Below are 22,485 nucleotides of genomic sequence, written 5' to 3'. Positions count from 1 at the left end.
TCCCCTTCCTCCTCCTCGGACACGACCGCACACTCCGACCTGTGTCTCCCACCATCGGAACCCCACCGTCTCGCGTCTTCTTTCTTTCTCTTTCTCTCGCGTCCTCTTCCTCCGCGCGTGAGGACAAGATCGCCGACTACTTCGTACCCCTTCCTGTGTGCCCAGCGTTAGCTCGCGGATGCCGCGCTACCTGCCACTCCTCCTTATTCCACGCACTACGCGACACTTGACTACATAAACTTCCGTCTCTCTCTCTCTCTCTCTCTCTCTCTCTCTCTCTCTCTCTCTCTCTCTCTCTCTTTTCTGTCTCTGTATTCTATTCTCTTTCTCTCGCTTTCTCTCCGTTTCTTCTTGTCCTTCACGCCTCAGATCCGTCCCTCTCGCTCCTACTCGTATCTCGTTCATGATATCCCCGCTCCTACCTGCGACATCGTCCGTCTTCGTTGCTCGTTTACATAGCGAAATGCACAATCGTCACTCCGATGAACGTATTACACGGACGCGTTTACGTGGAGTACTATGTTCCCGACAGTTTAACGCGACGATGTCGCACGAACGTCCCATCGTGTGGCCCGACCGTCAATCTCTCGCAGATCGTTGCACCGAGATTTTCTGCAGAGTTTCGTTCCGTTTATAACGATTTTCACTCGATTCCGGTAAAACTTGGATTAATCGAACAAGCGAATAGATGAGCAGTTTTTCTACCAATAATCTCTGCAATCTGATTTCAATCATACGGTTAAAGCAGCGCGTATTCCTGCGATGAGCAGACACCAATGAGATAGTCGCAACAACGATGATGAGAAAGACCCTGGCGAGAGAGCATCGTGAAGATGCTTTGCGCAGTTCTTTCAAGGAAACTCGCCTTCTCGCACTTGTACTTGTTCGCTCCCCCAGTGCAACCGCTAACGAAAGGGGCGGATAGGAGCGCTTGAAGGTGGTGGGTCGCTGGCGCAAAAATATACCCTGCCGACCACATTGGTGGGGATTTCTCGCGCGCGGGGAGGGGAAAAAAAAGACTCGTCGGTATTTTTCGACGACTGATCGACGACGCGCGCACACGCGCGTACCTGCCGGCGGCAATATTTTTGCGGAGGGCGCGTATATACACACACATACACACACACACACACACACACACACACACACACACACAAATGCCAGAGAGTGCACTCCACGTGTATTCGTGCCGGTGGTGGACGCAGGGGAGAGAAACGCAAGGGAAGAGAGAGAGAGAGAGAGAGAGAGAGAGAGAGAGAGATGCCGGATAAATCGTCCCCCTTCCATACTTCTTTCGCCTCCCCTCTAACGTGCCACAGTGGGTGCGGAGCTCGGCTTTTTTCCCCTCCGTGGGCGCGGACTAACCTCGCCCCGCCTTCGTCTCCTTCGTTCTCGCCCCCTCCACCCTTCACGGATGGTGTTGTGAGCGCGACGACGAGAGTGACTCTACCGCTGAAACTCGTGATACCGTCACCTCTCTCTCGCCGTCACCCCGCGACCGACGTGCACGGCACGCCGGAGCTACCGCTTCGCGCTCTTGCCCGCCGTCGGAGCGACGGAGGAGCTCGTCGAGGGAGCGAGATCGTCGACGGAAGCGGGACGAAGAAGAGAACTGGCCAGCGGAAGGGAGGGGGATACACACCGAGATGTGAAACATTAGTGTACCGTTTGTTAACACCGCGGTCTACACACAATCGCGCGCAAACTCTCCCTCTCCTCATCCGGCTCCATCGTCCCCTCGTCGCCGTTCGCTTTCTTTAAGAGGGCGTTGCTGCCGGTACGTACTGGCAAGGACCAGCGCGTGTGAGCGCCTTCCTTCTTCGTGAGTTCGTCGCGAAATGCTGGCACGTAGGAAGTATCTCTTTCTCTCTCTCTCTCTCTCTCTCTCTCTCTCTCTCTCTCTCTCTCTCTCTCTCTCTCTTTCTCTTTTCCCAAGTCGCATCGTCCCTTTCAAGCTGTACTGCTCTCCACTCTCCTCGTTCCTTCTTTCGCAGCTTTAACTCCACCATCTTACCACCATCTTATTCCCCGTCTGCTTACCCCTTCGGTGTCGACTTTCCGCGAATGCCGAATTTGTCGACGCGCGCAGAGAACATCAACGTATCACTGCTTCAGAGAACATCACTGCTTTAAACTGCAACTCCAAAAGCTAAGCTGCTGACCGATGTTACACATCGATATTGGATTTCCTGTGTGTGCGTGTGTTTGAGAATCCATTTCGGTTTCGTCTCTTAAGACGATTTGTTGTGATGACGGGAAACTGCAAAAGGTGATTTTTTATTTATAGATCGTCATTAAAGTATCGACGATAATAATACAAACATCGTGAGAATCATCATTCCTGACAATGAAGAACGAAGCGGAACACTCCATCCATGTGCATCATATTGCTCGTTTTGTGATAGATTACAAAATTTTTTCACTGAGTGGTTTACGATGAAAATTTCATACGCGAGATTTTTTCCAGCATTTCTCGTCAACAAATATCGATTAAAAAATATCACCGTCACAATGTCTAACTGTTTCTAATAAATATAAATTCATTTTGCTTTTATCCGGAAATATGTATTGGCTGTTAGCTGCTTGTGTTATTGTTGGATTTCCTTCACTTGGAAAAGAATCATATTTAGATCCCTTTATATTTTTTATATGTGTTACATTCTAGAATGTCGCAATATAATGTCATCGATAATCGAATTAGTTTAATTTGAAAGTTGTCTGTTGTAATATACATTGTTTAAATGCATTGTAGAACTTTATGCGGATGAATATTTCCTAGCGTAGCCTGTGATTCACATATATCTTAAATCTTCAATGAGATTTCGACGTAATGAGAAATTAGTAAAAAAAAATAAAAAAAAAAGAAAATTCAATACGAATTGGTTTTTCAGGATTCCGATAAAGTTTTTTTACTTTCTTTAAAGTTACACAAAGTACACAAGTAATAAATGCAGACTCTTAACAACAGGAACAATAACCGTCAAGTCGCACTTAATAAAGGACTCTTAAACAACAGCGCGAACGCTCGTGAATATATAATCAGCACAGAAGCGATGTAGACGTTAAGTGGTACGTTTGACAATTTGACAGAGTAGACATACAGAATGTTAGACGCGATGTGGATCAGCGATGCATATCAGCGATGCACGCAAATGTGTAAAACACATCGCGGACACGTTGTACGAGATGACACGACGATACACACGTGTAAAGTAGACACACGACCCCTCGCACATGAATTGATCCGCCAAGATCTATATGGAAGCTGTCAGTATCTTGACGGTAACCCGCAATTATAGATCATACGCGATAAGTAAAGTGCACGTAATACCACAAAGCGAAAGGGACTCACCGTTCGACATCGTGCAGGTAAACTGCGGCTCATCATGTCGCATGTTCACCAACAACTCGGCAATTATTCGCACGGAACACATCACGTGTATATTAATGCCTAGTCGACATCGCGAGAGCGATTCTACCCCAGAAGGAGAACAGGTGCCTCGTACAATTTTAGTACACGCAATGAATTTACATGTATCGTATCGTATCGATTCCCTTTATCCCGAGCCTTTCCCTTTAATCCCGCTGATGATAGTAACTGAGGACTGCAAAATTTAAAATAAAGAGAAACTAATCGCCAACAATTCAATGCAGTTACTATGTACGTCCGACGTATAAAGTCATTATATCAAATTTTATAAAATAGGAAGATATAAGATATTCCGCTTTTATCTATATATACTTATCTTTATCTATCTTTATTTGATACTTGTACATACGTAGCCTTTTTTACAGCAGATCTTACAGTCTGGATAGTGAATAAGTACCTTTAATAATAAAGTCTCTTTCACATTCTCACACATAATTTCCTGCTTCGTACAAAATTCCTGAAACAGACGAGGTTCATCCATTTAACAAATCGCCAAGTTCGATCAGACAGTTGTGGTTTCGACAAGGATCGCTCGATATTTTCTCATATAGACATCATTCCACGATCCGATACCAGACAGGGACGACAGCCTGGAGTGCTCGATGACCAGTCACGGGCAAGGTCGTCGAAGCTGTCGGGCAGGTGGCAGCACGACTCGACAAAGGACGGTTATAGACCCTCCTCGTTGGCACCGTGGCGGGCGCAAGAAAAGTGGGGAGCTAGTGTTACCAGGGGATCCGGTAGAAGGGGGGGTGCCCCTTCCGCCGTGGCTATTCGACGGCCACCCCTCCGTCCTCCCAGGGGCGAGCGAGGGGGGCCGACAGAGGACGGCGACACATCTTCAACGATGTGTGCAGCAACGGTTGTCACCGTGTTGAATTACCCGCACTTCGACGGATCCTACGAGCGAGACGATTCTAATGCTAGAGTCCCCGGTGCAACGAGGAAAGAATCATGGACGAGTTCGTTCTGTTCTCGGCAGAGTGCGCGAGCGTTATATTTTTACGTTAACTCTTTCTGATAAAAAAAAAAAAAAAAAAAAGAAAAAAAGAATGAGAACTTTCAAGCCAGAGAGATTTAAACACTATGCTCTGAAACGTTCCTCTCTTGTTGAATTTCACTGTACGATCATATTCGTTCTTAGGCAAGATAGTTACATTGTGTTACATTGTGGAATTAATAAACTCATTGTATATTCCGAGCGCTAGTCTGATTGTCTGTTTTTCGAGAAGCAGAGGATAGCAGAGGACGAGCGCTACTTAGAGACTAGATACTAACGCCAATTTCATTGAGAAAATTACGTCAATTTATATTCTACACAAGTTTATTTTTTAGAAATATTTTTATATAAATAATAGTATACGTACGGAGCTCTGCTTAACTCGAGCAAAGATTAATGTTGCTTTTCATGACACGAGACTGTTTCGTTGTAATGAAACGGTGGTTAACACAAGGTTTTCCCGGTCCCGACAATGACTCTCCGGATAAACTTTTATTAAGACCGCTCGTCTAGTGTAATAGCACACTGAGAGCAGACCCAGCACGCGCTCCACCTCATAAATCAAGAGCGGTGCTGATGGTGTTGAGACACGGGAGAAGCCGTGGAAGCAAGGCGAGGAGTACTACTTACAGAGTAAAGTGGATAGGAGAGGCCAGTATAAACTTAAGTGATTAATCTCGCGGAATTGATAACGCTCCCCTTACTCTCTCTCTCTCGCACCCCCCCATAAATTACATTATAAGGAGCCCCGCGGTATAATTAATACGCCACTCACGCGTAAGCCATCGCGACAGGGTGAACCACCGATATTTCCGAGCTCTATTGTATTATACGTATATAAGTGTGTATTACGAACAATACTCGGTGTCCGCGTTAAGCTTCGGTTTCCTTGTATCTTAATCAGTCGCTCATTTCGGTCAAACGTATGTTATGACACAATGTGTAATGAAATATTATTATATAAAATAATATATCTTGATTTATTATACGAAATTATTGTATAAGAATATATTGTACTTGTACGAAAAATAATAGTAGATAGGTATTATCATCATCGATATTTATTTCACGCGTGTGCATATGTGTGTAACCTTCGATAAGATCAATCTACCCCGGACGAATGACAGGCATTATAATCGCCCGAAGTATCGTCGGTCGTTATCACTAGCGAACGGAGTGCTCGTCCATGTTTCGCAGCAGATCAAACATCGAGTAGACAGATACGCGATATCTTCAAAGAATTTTGGCCGACACTTTGTCAACGTATCTGCGATAATCGTGAAATCTGGCACGGGCAAACATGTTGGAGAAACATCCCAAAATACTGAGAACCACTAATTACATTACTTAATATATCGGATAAATACATACGGGGATCGAAAACGCGACGAGACGATCGACCGATTTTAAATGTGAATACAGAAAATTGATAAAAAATTTATCACAGTGATTAAATTTACTTATAATTTAATTCATACATGAATGTCAATCTGCAAATTTTTTTCTCTAATTATTCCAGCGACTTTAACTTTTAATATACAAATATCTGTATTCCAGGTCCATACCGATCAAAAAGTTGCAAAGTGAGAGGCTAGCAACCGAGAAATCTTCGACATTAATGGTTAATGTTCCAAGATAACCATGACCGGCGCCATCATGGCCGATCTCTTCGAGAAGGATTCTGGATGCACCTTGTCGCGCGGCAACATGAAAGATTTGCCGCGATAGATGTTGATAGTTAGAGCCATCCATGTGCTCGTATTCAGCCGTATATGTTCGTATGTGTGTTGTGAGAGACCCATAAAAAACACCATAGTTAGAACCGTGTGATGAATACGTGACGTGTCCTTTGTAACTGTGTGAGTATCCTAAAGAGAACTACGATTAGATGAGAGCGGCGGTTCTCTTACAAAAAGAAGGGAAGAACGCTGCCGCCATTCATTAATTAAACGAAGCGCGAGATTTCCAACCCTCTCTCGACGATCCCTTCGTTGCCCAGCTTGTCTTTGTGCCAGCCGGTCAATCCTGCGGATGGCCTGAAGGAGTCACTCGAATGATCATCTATTAGAAAATCGATCAACCGATTCGTAAAGCCGTCAAAGTGTCGACTCTCGTCTTTCATTCGAGAAACTAATGGAGAAATAAAAAGATGCGAAACGGAAAAAGATAATGCTGTCACAGACACTTGCGTTAATTTGTTTAAAGTAAAATATTTGATTAAAGTTTTATATTATTTTTCTCATACATTTACCTCTGTGATTCGAGTATTTTAAATAATTTTTGAAATATATATAAATATATATAAATTTATATTGTAATAGATGAAATTTTACTACGATATTGACGCAGAGAGTTTCTTCAAAATGAGCGCAAAATGCGGGAAATACGCGCGACAGGATCGAAATGACAATTCATCATTTGTCATGGACAGATACGATTTTCTTTCGAATTTGTTCGATCTACGCAGCTGATGGATTGTGATTGAAAGACCGATCAACGAAGTTACGCGAGCACGTCAATCACAATCGTGATCGTTTCATATGTATTATCGAGCGAAGCGAGTCATGAGTTAATGATCGTCGCGTTATCAATTGTACTGTTCTGCATATCCAGTTAACCTGTTTGCTACAAAAAATATCTTATAAATTATTAAATATAAGCTTATTAAACACATTGACCGAGTATTACATTTACGATAAGTTTAAACATTTTGTGCTACTTGAGAGCTTCTTGTACGAAAATGCGCAGCATGTCTTTGAGCGTGTTGTAGGAAGGTTGTATAATCGGCGAGTCGACCACAGTCAAGTGGTTAAGGGGAGTGATAAGCCTCTTTCAACACGGGTTATGTATACACTAATTATTGGACATAAACTCTTATCTAGGAACATGTATATTGTCATGTAGGGGAATTAACATTCCTGAGCGTAAGTTCGTTTTGTTCACTGTTCATAATGTTGTCATTGACAAAATTGCAATGTTCTCACAAATGTTGCCTTAACCAGAAAGACATTGTTCTTAATGTAGTAAATGCCGCGTGAATTTGTATTACGATTAAAACGAATGAAAGTAACTTTTCTAACTTTTTACGTTCTAAATATGTTAAACGCGCGCTAAAATGGACTTGCGGTGTTCAAGGTTCTTCCTTCCATTTTTTTTTTTCATCTCCGTGAAGTAACGCGCAATTCCTAAATAATACTTTAACAACTTCTTAAACAAGTTTTGAAGTGAAACATTACGCGTCTCATTTTTTTTCTGATAATATTATATGTATTATTTAATGTAATATAAAGAATGAAAATGTTTTATGTTTTCTTCTTTTATTATATTAGGACAAAAAAGGAATCACTCGTCTTTTGAATGGACGTGATTAAAGCGCGATTTGCATAGTATGCAAAGTATACTTCACGGAAGGTGATGAATACGCGGTGAAACTACTTCCACAACATGCCGGCGGTATCTTGGCTATCTTACCAAATATCCGAAGCAATTAAATGCGTTCATTGTGCGGTTTATCGATGCATCAGGTCGATGCATACAGGTTCTGACAGGCGAGGGGGTACTTCTATCGTTCCCGCTATTAAAGGGTAATTATAGATAATTGCGCGAGTTTGCATCCGTCTGATAACAAAGCAACTATCGTTTCCTGTTGTAAACCGGAGTCGCGGGCGAGTTAGAAGCGGCGAAAGACTTACTTTATATTCATACCTGACGATGTTGAAAGGCCGATTCTATCGACCGTGATCTTGAGAAAGATTTTATAACAAAGTTCGAGGCGCGCGATATATCTCGAAATCGCGGTAATCTCCTGCGCTTTAAATGGATATACATATTTATGAAGCGGATTTTGAATCCTCCACCGTCGCAATACTGTTTTCCTGGTATCGCCTAATATGCTCATCGTTAATTAAATGGGCGCGATATTGCACGTTCACCCTGTAATTACGAAGTGCCGCTACTCTAATCTTACCTCTTTTACGCTAATAGATTTCAGCACCTACGTTGCATATTTTCTAACAACTTTGGCGCATTAAACTTTGAATTTTATTAAAAAAATATACATCTCTTAAGAAATTTAATCTTTTTTTTCCTACTCTTTTTCTGTAATAAAAAAATATAATTTACTATTTCTCACGTGTTGTAAAATATAATGTTTGAATAAATCAACGATTATAAGCGCGTCAGGATTTGCACGATCACGTTTACGAGAAAGTCGTGATACGGCAAAAGCATATAAGAACGAAAGTGCTCGTATCCAGCGGTGAACCATTGATACCCCCATGATCGCGCTACCCCATGATAGCTTCACCACTCCCAGCCGGCGCGGAGGCATGGTTTCTTCCAGGTGAGTTTTTCTCACCTGGTGCACCGAGGGGTCCGTTCGTCCAACCAGGTCGCGGCGGTGGTCGGGCCCATAGGCCAATCCCCGCTGATGATCAGTGGTCCAGAGCCACAGCCTTCTCTGTATCTCGCTCTCCTCCTCTGTTCTTCTCGCCTATTCCCATCCCGATTCTCCTTTGTGTCTCCTTCTCTCTCTCTCTCTCTCTCTCTCTCTCTCTCTCTCTCTCTCTCTCTCTCTCTCTCTCTCTCTCTCTCTCTCTCTCTCTCTCTCTCTCTCTCTCTCTCTTTCTTTTTAGATGAGATTCTCCATGTCTTCCTCTCCCTCGTGCACCCTTGCGCGTACCTCATTAGTGCCTCCTACCTTCCCTACTCGACGAGACGCCGTATTCTGGTCCTTATATCAACGACGCGTAAGAAAAGGGAGAGAAGCTCTTTCCCTCCCTCCTCTTCTTTCTCCTCATCCACCTCCTTCTCCTCTTCCTCCATCGTCCTGTGCGCCGAAGTAACGCCCCTTTCTGATACCTGGTCATGTTTCATTATTTTCCCCCGGAATCATTAAGGCAGTCGAGTCATCTCCCTCCTAAGAGGCGCGGACTGGACTCCCATCGGCCCACCTCCGTGTCGCGGAGGAGATTAAACGCATACTACCATAGCGCACGCACGCATTAACATTCTCCGTCCTTATTCTGCTCCTTTCTCGTTTGTTTATTCCATCCTCAGCGTCGACCTTTTTTCGATCCACTGATTTCCCCTACCAGATTCTCGCGATTCCTCTCCTCTCTCTTTCTCTCTCTCTTTCTATTCCTTCTCTCCCTTTCTTTCTTTTATACTCTCATTCGCTTGGTCTCTCTCTATCCCTTTCTGCCCTAGTGTCACCTCCTCTCCGCTCTCCTCTCTCGCACCCTCCTCCTTCCGTCCTCCCAATCCCTTCGCCCATCCGCGATTCTTCTCTCTTCCATCCGTCTCGCAGCCTCCCTCCCTCTCTCAGTCCCTCTTTTTAATTCCATACGGATGCAGTGCGGTGCTGCCATCTACTACTTACGGGAACTATGCGTTTTTATACGATGCAACACTTGCACCGAGTGGTGATTGCAACTTTATGACGGTTGCGATTGCAACCAGGAACTCCGGGAATATGAATGCCGGCGGTACGAGCGTGTTGCGATAAAAGCGTTGGTTGTATCGAATTTACGTATATCAGGTCGTAGTTTCACTTTACCAATTATACGTTTTGTAGCGACGGTGCTGATCAATCATAAATCGATGCTATACACTCGACATTATTAAACGAATATGAGAATTCGTGTAGAAATTTCGCGTAAGCTCTAATAAGCGGTGCGAGTTGCGACGATCTTTGATGAATCAAGCGAACAACATAATTACAATAAATAACCACGGACAAGAACACGATTTAAATAGCTTGTTCCAAGATCGCATATTCCGCTTATCTGCGTGATACGTCATGCTGGGCGATAAATGTTAAGGCAGAAAGATTCGGTTTATAAATTTTCCGCCTATCCTTTTCGTATAATTTCGTCAAGTTTAATTGGTAACTCGGCAGAGAACGATTATTCGCGAGCACTCGGCGAAATAATTTCGCGCCCAGTGTTGACAAGCCAAGTGTTGAACGCTCGTTATACGTACGTGTATATATATATATATATATAAAAATATATCATAGAATTCAATCATAAATCAAACTCGCCGTGGGTTGCCATTTCACTGATAATAAATGCCAAAGCGGCCATTATGCTTTTAGCGATAAATGACCACCTTTCCCGACGCCTTATCAGCAATAAATTACTATGAGTACGCAGTTGAGATTACCGCAACTGAGATCCGACGATATCGCCATGTTAATGAGCAATGACTCTGGGCCGCGCCGACACACGCGCTCGCTTCCCACGTATAGTACATTGTGTCGCGCGGATAACACGGGAGAAAAGGTGAAAGGTGGAGCGTGATCGCGCGCATTAAACGATATTTAAATAATCCCGACGAATTAACGTCGGAATTCCACGGTTCTGTAGTTGATAGTTGCGCACGCGCGCAATTACGTACCGCGGGGGATACGACAAAGCGCGACACTTCTAGCTCGTTTCCCATTTGTCATCGACGACAAAGGTATTCATCGGGCATTTTAATTCGCGATTATAATTCGCGCACGCGGGACATCATTTTTATCGCCGATATCTTAAGAGAAAGATAGAGAAAGAGAGACCGACGCGGAATCGGAAATTAATTTGAGAATTTATTGATATAAATGTCTATGGTGATATTCCGCGACTCAGATTGCGGGTGCGGTAATATTGGCCGACAAATTGCAACATTACGTGCAGGAAATTACCATGCTCTCGTAAATAATTATAGCGGACGGAGGAGCCGCCGAAAGGTGCAAAGTGTCATTAGGTCATTACGGCGCAATGCCGCGATGCGATCTCGACAGGTTTGTGGCAGGTCTAAAAGCGGTCATTTGCGATTGCGATTATGGGCGTTCGTGTCAAGAGCGCTTAAGACACGAAATCGTCAAATCTTTTTTCATCACCTGTGTGCACCGTGCCAATTGTGACATTTTTTTCGCGAGGAAGTCGATCGGCGCATTTCGGTATCACCGTCTGCATTTTCTGAAAATTATAAGCTTTTTACGTCCATTTCGCCCATTTAGTTGAGAAAAAAAAAATTGTAATGCATTACGCTCGCTTTAAGATAAATCTTGTGCGCGCAACTCGGTAGAACATCGCGAGCCGAGCTTCGCGGGCAGTCGTAAGTGTCGTAACTCAGTACTTATCTCGATTTGTACGAGTATGGCAAACGGTACGAGAGGAATCGGCGATGCGACTCGTGTAACATTGACCGTGCGTTATTATAGCGGGATCATTCGTGTCAGTCGCATTCGGTGTCCGTATCTACGACGATTGCAAATCCGATATAGATCCCGACGGACTCCAGGTATATCTTCCCTCCGTCTCCGACAACGATAGACCACCTCGTAGATCACCATCGGCAAGGCACTCGTGCTCTCTGTACCGCAATAATTATTCCGATGTAGATAGGCGCAGGTAACTCGAGCGTTAATGTTCAAGCACCGCGACGCGAGTATTAGCGTCGAAATGTGAGGATAGATCAAGAGGTTCGATCGGTTCTCGAACACGCGCAAAAATCTGATTATTATCATCGAATTACAATGTATTATAAATCATTACAATTTTGAAAGTTTTAATAAATTCTAATTAAATATTTTGATATTGTAATTGTTGATCTCTCCAAGAAAAGTGAATATATAGTAGATCAAGAGATTCGATTGATTCTTAGATTCGTATGCAAAAATTTGATTATTATCATTGAATTACAATGTTTTATAAATTATTACAATTTTGAAAGTTCCAATAAATTCTGATTAAATATTTTGATACTGTAATGTTAGTTTCTTTATTAAAAAAATGAGGATGAGTTAAGAGATTTGATTTATTCTCGACATAAGCAAAAGTCTGATTATTATCATTGATTTACAATGTTTTATAAATTACTACAATTTTGAAAGTTTTAATAAAATCTGATTAAATATCGCGATACTAATATAATGTTAATTTCTTTATAAAAAATGAGGATAGATTCGACTAATTCTCGCACATACGCAAAAATCTGATTATTATCATTGAATTACGATGGTTTATAAATTATTACAATTTTAAACGTTTTAATAAATTCTGATTCAATATTTTGATGTCACTGTAATATTAGTCTCTTTATAAAAAAATAGATGTCAATTATTTTTATTCTTTTTAATAAAAGAATTCTTTTTAATAAAAAAAAAATGTTAAACTTTATATTGTTAATAATCAGCAATTACTCTAACGTAATCGATGAGTTCTGGTTTATAGATGATCCGTGAATTTTTCTATTGAAAAAAACATTCTGTTATCCAAGAGAAAGTCGAAAAACACTGGAACTATAGACCAACTTTTTTTCATGTATGGAAATTCCGAACACCGAACTTGAGCGCCAACTCGACACTTCACCGCCAATCCACCCCTCTCGCGACACTACGATTTCTTCTTACCAACTGCCTTGCGCCCCGTTTCCGTGCTCGCGAGTGACGTTATGTTTCCGTCGAAGTGGAGTTTCCGGCGCGTATATCCGCGCAGCGGCACCAGCACAGCCTCGCCTCTTTTCCCTCGAGCAAAGTTCAGGCAAGTTTTGCTACGTTACGACATATCTGCATGTACAATACGTATATACGTGTACGCGCTAGCTGTCGAAACGTATTGTACAGTTTGTACGAGTACTTGAAGTTTTGCGACGATACATCTCGCTCGTCGCGAACACGCGAGATTCATCGGAGACACATCTCGATAACGCGCTGTCAAATGAGTACTGACTTTTTTTTTCACGGTCCGCGACACCTAAAAAGGCTATGTAAACGCTCTGACAAGCGTTAACTTTTCCGCGGCGATGATTAAAATATCCCCTCGCGCGGCGATATGTTTCTAGATTAAATTACCGAGCGAGATAACGCGGTTACGATTTTTGCGAATTTCGCTCCGACGAAAATCCGCGACGATACTGCCATTCCCGCGTTTTCGTTTCTCCCTTCTGTTTCGCTCGCGTTGATAAATATTTCAGATGAAAATTAGTCCGTGACGAAAACTTGGAGTAATAATACTTCCGTCTAAGTAGAGAAACCGTCTCAAATAATCTTGCTTACGCTGTTTGGCCGAAAATTTCAACAACGAGGGCGCGTCAAGGGACGTGTATTACTTATATATCCGAGCACGCCCGAGTCTTCCCCTGCGACGCGTTGTCTTAATGCGCTGAGAGTGCAAAAGTTTTACCGTAAAAGAGCGACGGCGAAGAAGCTGGAGTAACGAGCTCGCGATGCTTTCCCGCGCACTCACAGCTGAAATTCCGCACTCGTCATTTGAACATGATCTTGATATGACGGTCGCGTAATGTCGCATAAAATTTGATATCATTTGATGTCACATTGTACAATAAATTTTTTACCATGTGAGGAGACATTAAAGATCAGAATTGAATTAGAAATGTAATTTTCTTATAAAAAAAAAAAAAATAATACTTTGCGTGAATGTATAATTAATCATATTTTTAACAATATAAAATAAGAGACACGGAGGAATCTGTCCAATTAATTCAATCTAATTTTTTCATATTAGCTTTTTTTTTTTATTTATAACTTGATATCCTTCTTGGATATGTTTTTAGATTGTTTCGCGATGTTACCGCAAAAGAGAATCAAGTTGGCCTTACACAACTCACAAGCCGTTGCGTCTCAAGTTCATACCCGCGCACACCGCAGCTTCCAGTTTCAGTTGTATATTACTGAATTCGGACCGCGTATAAAAGGCACTTTCAGAGTCGACTTTAATGCGATAATGTTCGAAAGAGCGGGCAAACGGCGCGAGCGGATCGGCGGCCTGTAATCCTGCATCTCTGCGAGCATGTTTCGGCCGGCTCTTATGAATTTATTGGGGGCCATTCATTAGACATTAGGGACAGTCCCGCGGGCGCGTAGGAGTCAGGAAAAAGGATACCTCTACTCTCCCTGCGGGACTCCGTCCCCGCGGTCCCCGCTGCTATACGACGTTCGCGAGTTGGCACGCGTATCTGCATACGACGTATACGTGTACCTAAGTATAGGGGGCTCCGTGTGGCACACGGAAACAAAATGCCGCGGTTTGGCCGCGCACGTGGTCGGGTGGAAGGGGATTATTGATACCGATAGTCCCGACGGCGCTTCTACCTGCTGCGTTTTCATCCGCAGTGACAACTCGATGCCCTAACGTACTACGTTAGTCCGGCGACTTTGTCTAAAGAAAAAACGAGGAGGGAGGGAGGGAGGGAGGGGAACGGTATAGCGGTGTGGAATATGTGATTTACCGCGATGCTATTACGAACACGTTTTAATAAATTATTGCGAACCCGCTCTCGGTGATATAGCACGGGAGATAGCGATAATAAGGAGATACTACGCTATTAATCCGCGAGTGCTCGAGAAACACGAGTTGCCCCCGATTGAAATAACTCACATCCTCGTTCGCGTACGCGCGATATTAATCGCGCGTTTGTTTCATAATTCATAATAAGGGCTATCTTTCCTCGTGATTCGTTTCTCTAAAATGCTCGCCCAATCACAATCGTACCAAACGAGAGGAAAAGGAAGTCGCCGCTGTCGCATTTACAGATAATCCGCAAAACGTTATGATTTTATTACTAACCGAAAGAGAGAGAGAGGGGGGTGAGAGGCGGGGAGATGCGGGGTGGATGGGAAGGGAGAAGAACGGCACGGAAGGGCAGAGAGCGAGAGAGCGAGAGGAAGGTGGAACGGTACATTAAATTAAGTCGGCTTTACGAGGCCGGTATGGAAATGAATACGCCACGCCATGCTCGCGTAGTCTCCCATACCTGCCTCTCTGTGTACGCGATACCATAAAGCCCGCCGTATCACCGTAACGGCGCGCGTATGACCACCGACACGTACACGCGCGTTGTGTCCCGCGCGATACGCACGGATTCGGTCACGCGAATCGCACGCGCGCTGCCATTGCCGTCGCGCGGGCAAAGTGCAACGTGGGACATTAATCTGAATTTAACGCGGAGTCATGACTTTCATGACACTTCGATCACCACGGTCGAGCCCCGAAGGTCGGCTTTGGTGCTCTCTGTCGAGAAAGCGCGTGACGCTGACGGACGTAGGGGAAACAACAAAGCGGCGGCTGAAACCGTTACAATTTTTGACATGTCTCGCGATAAATTATAACGATGTATATAGATTGTATATAAACTGTCTATGATTCGAACGGAATTATGATTCAAGAGGGGGGGGGGGAGGGGGTAGACAATGTCTAGAGTTGTAGCACGGTTTCTAGCTTCTAAATTATATATAAATATATATAATATTTCTAAATATATATAATATTTCTCGTACAACGAGAGTGCAAGCGAGGAAGGGGGCTTTATAGAAGCGTCATAACGCGCGAAAGATCCGCTTGGCTCGACGTGGGCCGCTCGCGCGACTCACGTTCTAGAATCCGGTCCGACTTCGCCTTCGGCGAAGAGCTCGGAACAGAATACTCTACTAGGTTCTAGATCATCGTCGATCTCCCGCTTCGCGTTCGTCGTCGAGTAATGAGAACAATGCGAGGCACGTGACACCGCGGCCATTCTTATTCGGACTTCTCTCTTCCTTGTTCCCTCGTTCCTTCTCCCTTCCTCCTTCCGCCGAGATAGTACAACGAGGCGCAACGAGTTATAGCGGCACGGAGCGAGGTAAATAATATATTAATATAAGATACGAGTGGCGGTGCGGTGGTTGGCAGGGCACCAGGAGGTAATGGATGCCCGGGCTCGCTGGAAGTGACGGCTCTCCGCTGGTTGCGTGGCCATTCGTGGTTAAATTCCTGGTTCTTCCAAGGAGGCCCCCCGCGGTCCGTGGGCTCCGCTGTCACCACCCCCCGCCAAGGGCCCCCCCTCGAAACTACGGCCGGCATACCTACGGCACCGCGTTCCACCGCCGCGTTCTCCGCCACGTTCCATCATCGTGGGGTACCCTCGTCGTTTCACGGCGTCTTCCTCCGCCCCCTCTTTTTACCCCCTTCCTCAGGCGGTATCCGCTGAGCGTCTTATCTCTCTTTCACTCTCTCTCGTCATTGCAGACTTTTTGCGCGGCACTTTTCTCAATAATCTCTTAATTTTGAGATGACGTGTTTAGCTGCTTGCCTTCTAACATTCCCCTTATGTGTTTACACGTGTAATATTTAGGTTTACATATACGATTATACAAATTCATATTTTTTTGAAGAGGTAAAGATTAATCGGTAACAAAATTTGACATTTTATTAGCGTCGCTAAACCTGATTATACTACGTCATACATTTCGATCATTTTAGTCTGCGTGAAAATATTTTGAAACCTATTGTAAAGCGTGATGACAGTTATCTTTCTACCGGATGAGACGTTCTTGCGAAGCAGCAGGTACGGCCTTTAGCGTCGAAAATAGCCCTGTACGAACCGGGACCTAGACCGCACGAATCTCCATCTTGGAAATAATTAGGGGGACCAAGATCGATGTCCCGGTCCCGAAAACCACTCCGACGATAGCATCAGAAACGAAACTGAATGGAGCCCATTGATGCGTCCGCGCCCGTTCGAGAGCGTCTTCTCCTCGCTATCAGGTCCGGTCTAAATATCTTCCTGAATGTCCGGCGGAGAGAAAGTTCCCCTTTTCCCCTCGTCTTCCGAGAAATCGGGCGTCCTTTCCGGGACGAATTCTCGAGATAAAAAGGGTCTGAATGAATCAAGGACAACCGCGCGTGCGACTCCATACTCCTGACTTCTTTTCCGTTTCTTATTTTATACGCATGTCCTTTCCGTGAGTACGATCTGTCTTGTGTTTTGTGGCTAGATGTCGCCGAGATGTCGCCATCCTCGACATACGATTAGATCTGCGGATGCGAGGAATGTCGCTTTTGACTTGTATGATGTGACTGCGGAGATACGATTTCACAGCCGGAAGTCGGATTCTTCCTCGGCGTCATTTTTGGCTTTGGAGTTTCTCTCCGACCAGACAAAAATTATCCTTGAAAGAGGTCCGATCACTCGAGTCGGATAATCGAAGTTAACATGATGGAGATCGATGGAGGTACGCGAGAAGCGATCGGCTGTTATTCATCGCGATCCGAATGAATCATTTTCGATTATCATACACGGAAAAATCAGCGTGTCAGACACGCGCGGCAATAACAATGCCGACAGTGTAGCGATTTAGCCGGAATACAACTTCGAGCGACAATAGTCTCCCGATACAAAGAAAAAGGTGAAGGATAAAAAATAAACCGACCATGTACCCTTCTATACGTGACAGGATGAGCAGCCACGTGCCCATTGCGAACGTCGTTCAGGTTGAAACCAATGGCGTAACTATAAAACCATATGCAGCCCATAGAAATCCTCGAGCAAAAAACTAATTTTCCTTTCTCCTTTTTCTTTTTCTCTGTAAATTTCTCTGAAATTTTATTTCATGCGGAAGCATTGTGAAATTTTTATAACTCTATTTTCAAAATGAATAACCATGTAAAACTTTATTTTTTCTTTCGCGAATTTGAGATTTTTTAATTTGTCATAAATCACGTGTATTTTCTATATAAGTTATTCTTGTTGTATATAAGTTATTCTTTTCTATTATTGATTCACGTGACATTTTGCACGTGAACTCCGTGATTACTTCAAATGAGAGGCGAGACTTTAGACTGAAGAATTCTCGTCTCTAGATATCGTGAGTCACCATAATGCGAATCGAACTGAATATCAAATTGAACAAGATTCAACCATCCAAACACTATGGAAACAATACATATCGCGTACATGCTGTCATTCAGTTTCGGCAGTTTCCTGTGTGTCCACGCATGTGGTCTTGAATATTCTATATCGAGCGATTGTATTGGAAAAGCCCTTAGCAATAGGAATAATGGCACATGCGTGTGGCACATTGTTATTCCGTCACGTGCCGAGTACAATCAGCATACTTAAAGTCTAAATTCATCGAGCTCTTACCTCTAAATATTACTAATGATCGTGATCGCTATCACGAATTCAAAAAAAGAAAACTTTGAACATCGAGCCACGACTCTCTCTTGAATATTGATATATCGATTGAACATATCACAAGGTACCTTTATTCGACAAATGGAGAGTTTCATTTAAATATTGTATGACTGACGTGACTTAATCCACTTCAAATTAGGCGGAATCCAATCATATTTCGTGCACGATATACGGCGATATGGTGAAAAAACATTTTAATAAATATTTTATATTGTATAAATGGTATCGCATAAAGAAATCAATAAAAACTCGGTTAGCATCGACGTAATTATTTAGGATGTGCCATGTCAACCGAGAAACGATAATCGTTACCCGCGGAGAGGATTCATCGCCGTTGACGCGAATAGTTGCTGGTACCTTTTTGACTTAGGGATTTGTTGCCGCACGTCGAAATTACGGCGATAAAGTGTCGAAGAACGCTGTGTGACTGACGTATAATGCTCATCTCTCGGGGCGCTATCAAAACGTAGTTTCAGAATTTGCTCGTAAGGTATAAAAGCCACATAAACGAGGTCCTGTCCGAGGCAATAAAATCAAGTTGAATTTAATTACGCGTCTGTTATCTTTTGGAGGATCTAGTCCCTTTATCATCGGACACGCTGCGCGTTCCTCTTCTCTGGGAGTCCACCATTCAGCTACCCCCCGGGACTTATTAAATTTGTAATAAGTGAACGCCGTCGAAATAATAAAGCGATTGCAAAAGATCCGTGCCAAACATGATGAACACGACACTACGTGAATACCGCTTTCGTTAAGGAGTCGCGATCCTCAAAGACTCGCCAGTTTTGGACGAACGTTGGAATGCAATGCGGGATTAATCGTGCCGTAATTTGGCTCGATAAACATCTTGATTTTCAAGTTTGTCAGCGCGTTACGATTGTCGACGAAGGGATTGAGAATTCGTACGATCGGATGCCTCGGTGCTCTCGAGGAGTCGACCGAGATCGCGGCCGTCTATGGCTCTCGTAAAACGCTAAATAATCATCCGGACGAAAACTAGCAATAAAATGTGTCGCCAGGTTCAGTAACAAGACCCAAACCTCGGAGCGACGGAGAGGCGACGGACCACCCAAAGAATCTCGAATAGGCCCCGACGAGAGGTCACTCTTCGGCTATTCATTATGCATCTCGAATCTCTCCTCACACCTTTGTTAATCTCGCGCTAAGCGTTAATTTAATTAAACTGCCGCACCGACGCTCGTCGTCCGTGGCCGCGCGATTTCTTCTATTTAATGCACCCTCCTCTTCCTGTCGCCATTGTCCTCCGCTGACAGCCCCGTCCTCGACAGCAGATAACGCTCGTGACGATAATTAATGATCGTGATGTATTCAATCTACAATTCGTTCTCCGCGGCGAGGAAACGCGCAGAATTTATTAGCACAAACAACATAATAAAATCATTTTTCGTTCTCTTTTTTAATAATCTTTACTCTTTTAAATTCGATTCCTGATTGAGGTGATATTTTTCACGATAAGAATGTTTTTCTACAGGAGAAAGAGAGAAGGGTAATCGATTTCAAATTTAATTATCGATTTATTAAAATAGCTTTGAGCTGCTGCTAAGTCCGTTAAAAATAATTATACGTGATTCGCGATATAAGCAATTAATTCAAAGTTATATATATATATATATATATATATATATATATATATAAATTTAATAAAAGAAAAATTATCAGACTCTTAAGATCGCCGAGTAATTGGCTTCTTCATTCTCGATTCTGTTCTTTTTTAATGTTTTAAAATTTTAAAATGGATTCTAGTATTTATTTCATCCAAGTTTCTTGAATAGCGATGCAAATTCAAGATCGATGCATTACTATCTTAAATCGTTTCCCTAGCTCATTAGTATTTCGCAAACAGCTAGTTAGTTTATTACTTACAAAGGTCTTTCGTTCCGTACAATCTGGCAAGATAATGACTCAAAGATATGGCTTTGATATAACGATTTATACTCACGAAGATAAGACTCGTGATTCGAGACGAGCATTCGCACTGAGAATTTGCGACACATGAAAAATTTGCTTGTCTTGTATTCACCGTTAGTGAAGTACACAAAAGTGAAAAGAGATGAGAAGGGAAAACTATCTAAATGGGCACTATGGACTCACTACCTCAGGTGGGACGATGATAGAAAACTCCGCTTAAAATCAACGTTGCGCAAATGTCCATTAAGCTTATCGCTATTCTAGGTGGAGATTTCTTTTTCACTCGGCGCAATGTGAAAGCGCACGGTTTCAAGCGCGTGACAATCGGAACAAAGTGCCTACACGGGTTCCTCTTTGCCGAAATCGAGATCCGAAATGGCAGTAACGCGCCCAGTGTCGCGATACGAGATAGAAAGTCGCAGAAATCGTCGCCGATCGGCGGCCGGCGCGGGGCTCTCGGACGCGCTGCGAACAAGCAGGGCGAAAGGTATCTCTATCAGAATGTGTTTTACATTAATACTTTAGTGTTTTAGTGGCGATTGCCCGGCCGTTAATGCCACTCCGCGTTGAGTGGCCCGGCTCCCGGCTTTACAAATTTATACACTTTCAGCGCCGAGCGTCCTCCTTCCGATATGATATCTACGTTCGAAGTCGTGCCGAGTCGTTTGACCTTATTCCCGCCACTTCGGCCGCCAGTTACCGATCGTCGTGCCGACGACCTCGACGATCGGCGACGGGCCTTACGGCGTCGCGCCACGCACTTCCGAGGCCCCATCGGATTCATGTTTCTGATCTGTCGAGTGTGACTCCTCGACTTCTTTACGATTCAATCCGGCGAAGTCATCTCGATACTACTTCGTGTACCGATTTTTCGTGCACGTCATCGCTTTCTCCGATATTAAGCGCGCTTCGAGGGCGCGCATTATCAGTTTCAAGATACGTCCGGTAAACATTTCAACGTTCTCAACATCGCGTTTTGCCGATGCTCACGCTTTCCTTTCCTTAAGTGGGCGCTTTCGTCAAGTCCAAGAAGAGTGAAGTCAAGCGCGATTTCCGAGAGCTCGGAACCGAGAGTCGATCTTCTCAATTCTCGGGGGTTCCCGCGGGAGACGGCGGGCCTGATGAAAAGGAGAGGAGGGGAGGGAGAGGCTCGCTTGGATCCGGAGAGCACGTTTATGGTGACCGTAGGAAACGCGCCGTGTACCACCGTTGATCCGAGGAATGGTAGTGGTGATGGGGATATGGCGACGATGATGGTAGTAGTGGGTGATTGTGCTGGTGGTGGTGGTAAGTATGGTACCCCTGCAGCGGGTGTCATCATTTATCTCGCACCGGAGATCGGGCCCGCCGATACAGCGGGACGTTTTAATGGCCGAACCATGTTGGAATTAACCAAAACAAAGACGAAGCATCAATTAGGCGACTTTTTCTTCCACTTCTCCTTCGCCTCCTTCACCTCCGTTCGCTCTTTCTCTCTTTTTCTTTCTCTCTCTCTCTCTCTCTCTCTCTCTCGCCCTCTCTCTTCGCGTCCGCTTTACTCGCCTCCTTTCGGTCACGTCGAAGAAGAGGAGCGAAGAAGGTGCGTACAACGTATATATGCGTGGTCCACCTATGGCATCCTCGGTTAGCTTCTTCTCGCACCAGCGGTCAAACCCGCGCATCCCCTCTCGCACGGCCTGCCCCTCTCCCTCGTGCGGCAACGAAGTCGCACACTTTAAACTGTATACGCGTCCTTTGACGCCCAGGTAGCCGCATTGTTTGAGATAATGGCTAATAAATTGTTCGACGAAATCGCGCGGTTCCCCGGACCACCATGTCGCCGTTGCTCGCTGTTTTGCGCGGCAGAATCGAGAAACCGCCACTTTTGTCATATGGAGTTTCCTCCGAAAAAGGCATCTCCGCGCGTGCTTCGAACGGAAATGGTGCCACCTCTTGAATCGCCGATCGATGAGATTAACTGTACCAGACATTCGCGATATATGGAAAAACTTAAATAAAGAAAATATATTTCTTATTTGTTTACATATCATGCTAATTATTTTTGGCAAGTATTCAATCTCTTTGACATAAGTGTGAAATTGGAAATATTTTTCTAAAAAGAACATAGACCGTAAAGTTTGAGAGAAAAGGAATATATCGTGAAAGAAAAATTGAAGAAAAAGTCTAA

At 44.0% G+C, this 22,485-nt stretch overlaps 1 long non-coding RNA gene across 1 annotated transcript; it reads left to right on the top strand.

Annotated features, from left to right (window-relative positions):
• Positions 1-334: 334 nt before the first annotated feature.
• Positions 335-12,011, top strand: LOC148936720 (uncharacterized). The gene is made up of 2 exons (XR_016139048.1): positions 335-2,195; positions 2,288-12,011. It is a non-coding gene; the product is annotated as an uncharacterized LOC148936720 (long non-coding RNA).
• Positions 12,012-22,485: the final 10,474 nt, after the last annotated feature.

This window comes from Pogonomyrmex barbatus, unplaced genomic scaffold, assembly GCF_055798465.1.
Source record: "Pogonomyrmex barbatus isolate J1 unplaced genomic scaffold, ASM5579846v1 scaffold2, whole genome shotgun sequence".
NCBI classification, from domain to species: domain Eukaryota; kingdom Metazoa; phylum Arthropoda; class Insecta; order Hymenoptera; family Formicidae; genus Pogonomyrmex; species Pogonomyrmex barbatus.
The sequence above is the reverse complement of the archived record's forward strand: the minus strand, read 5'-3'. Positions and strand labels throughout refer to the sequence as shown.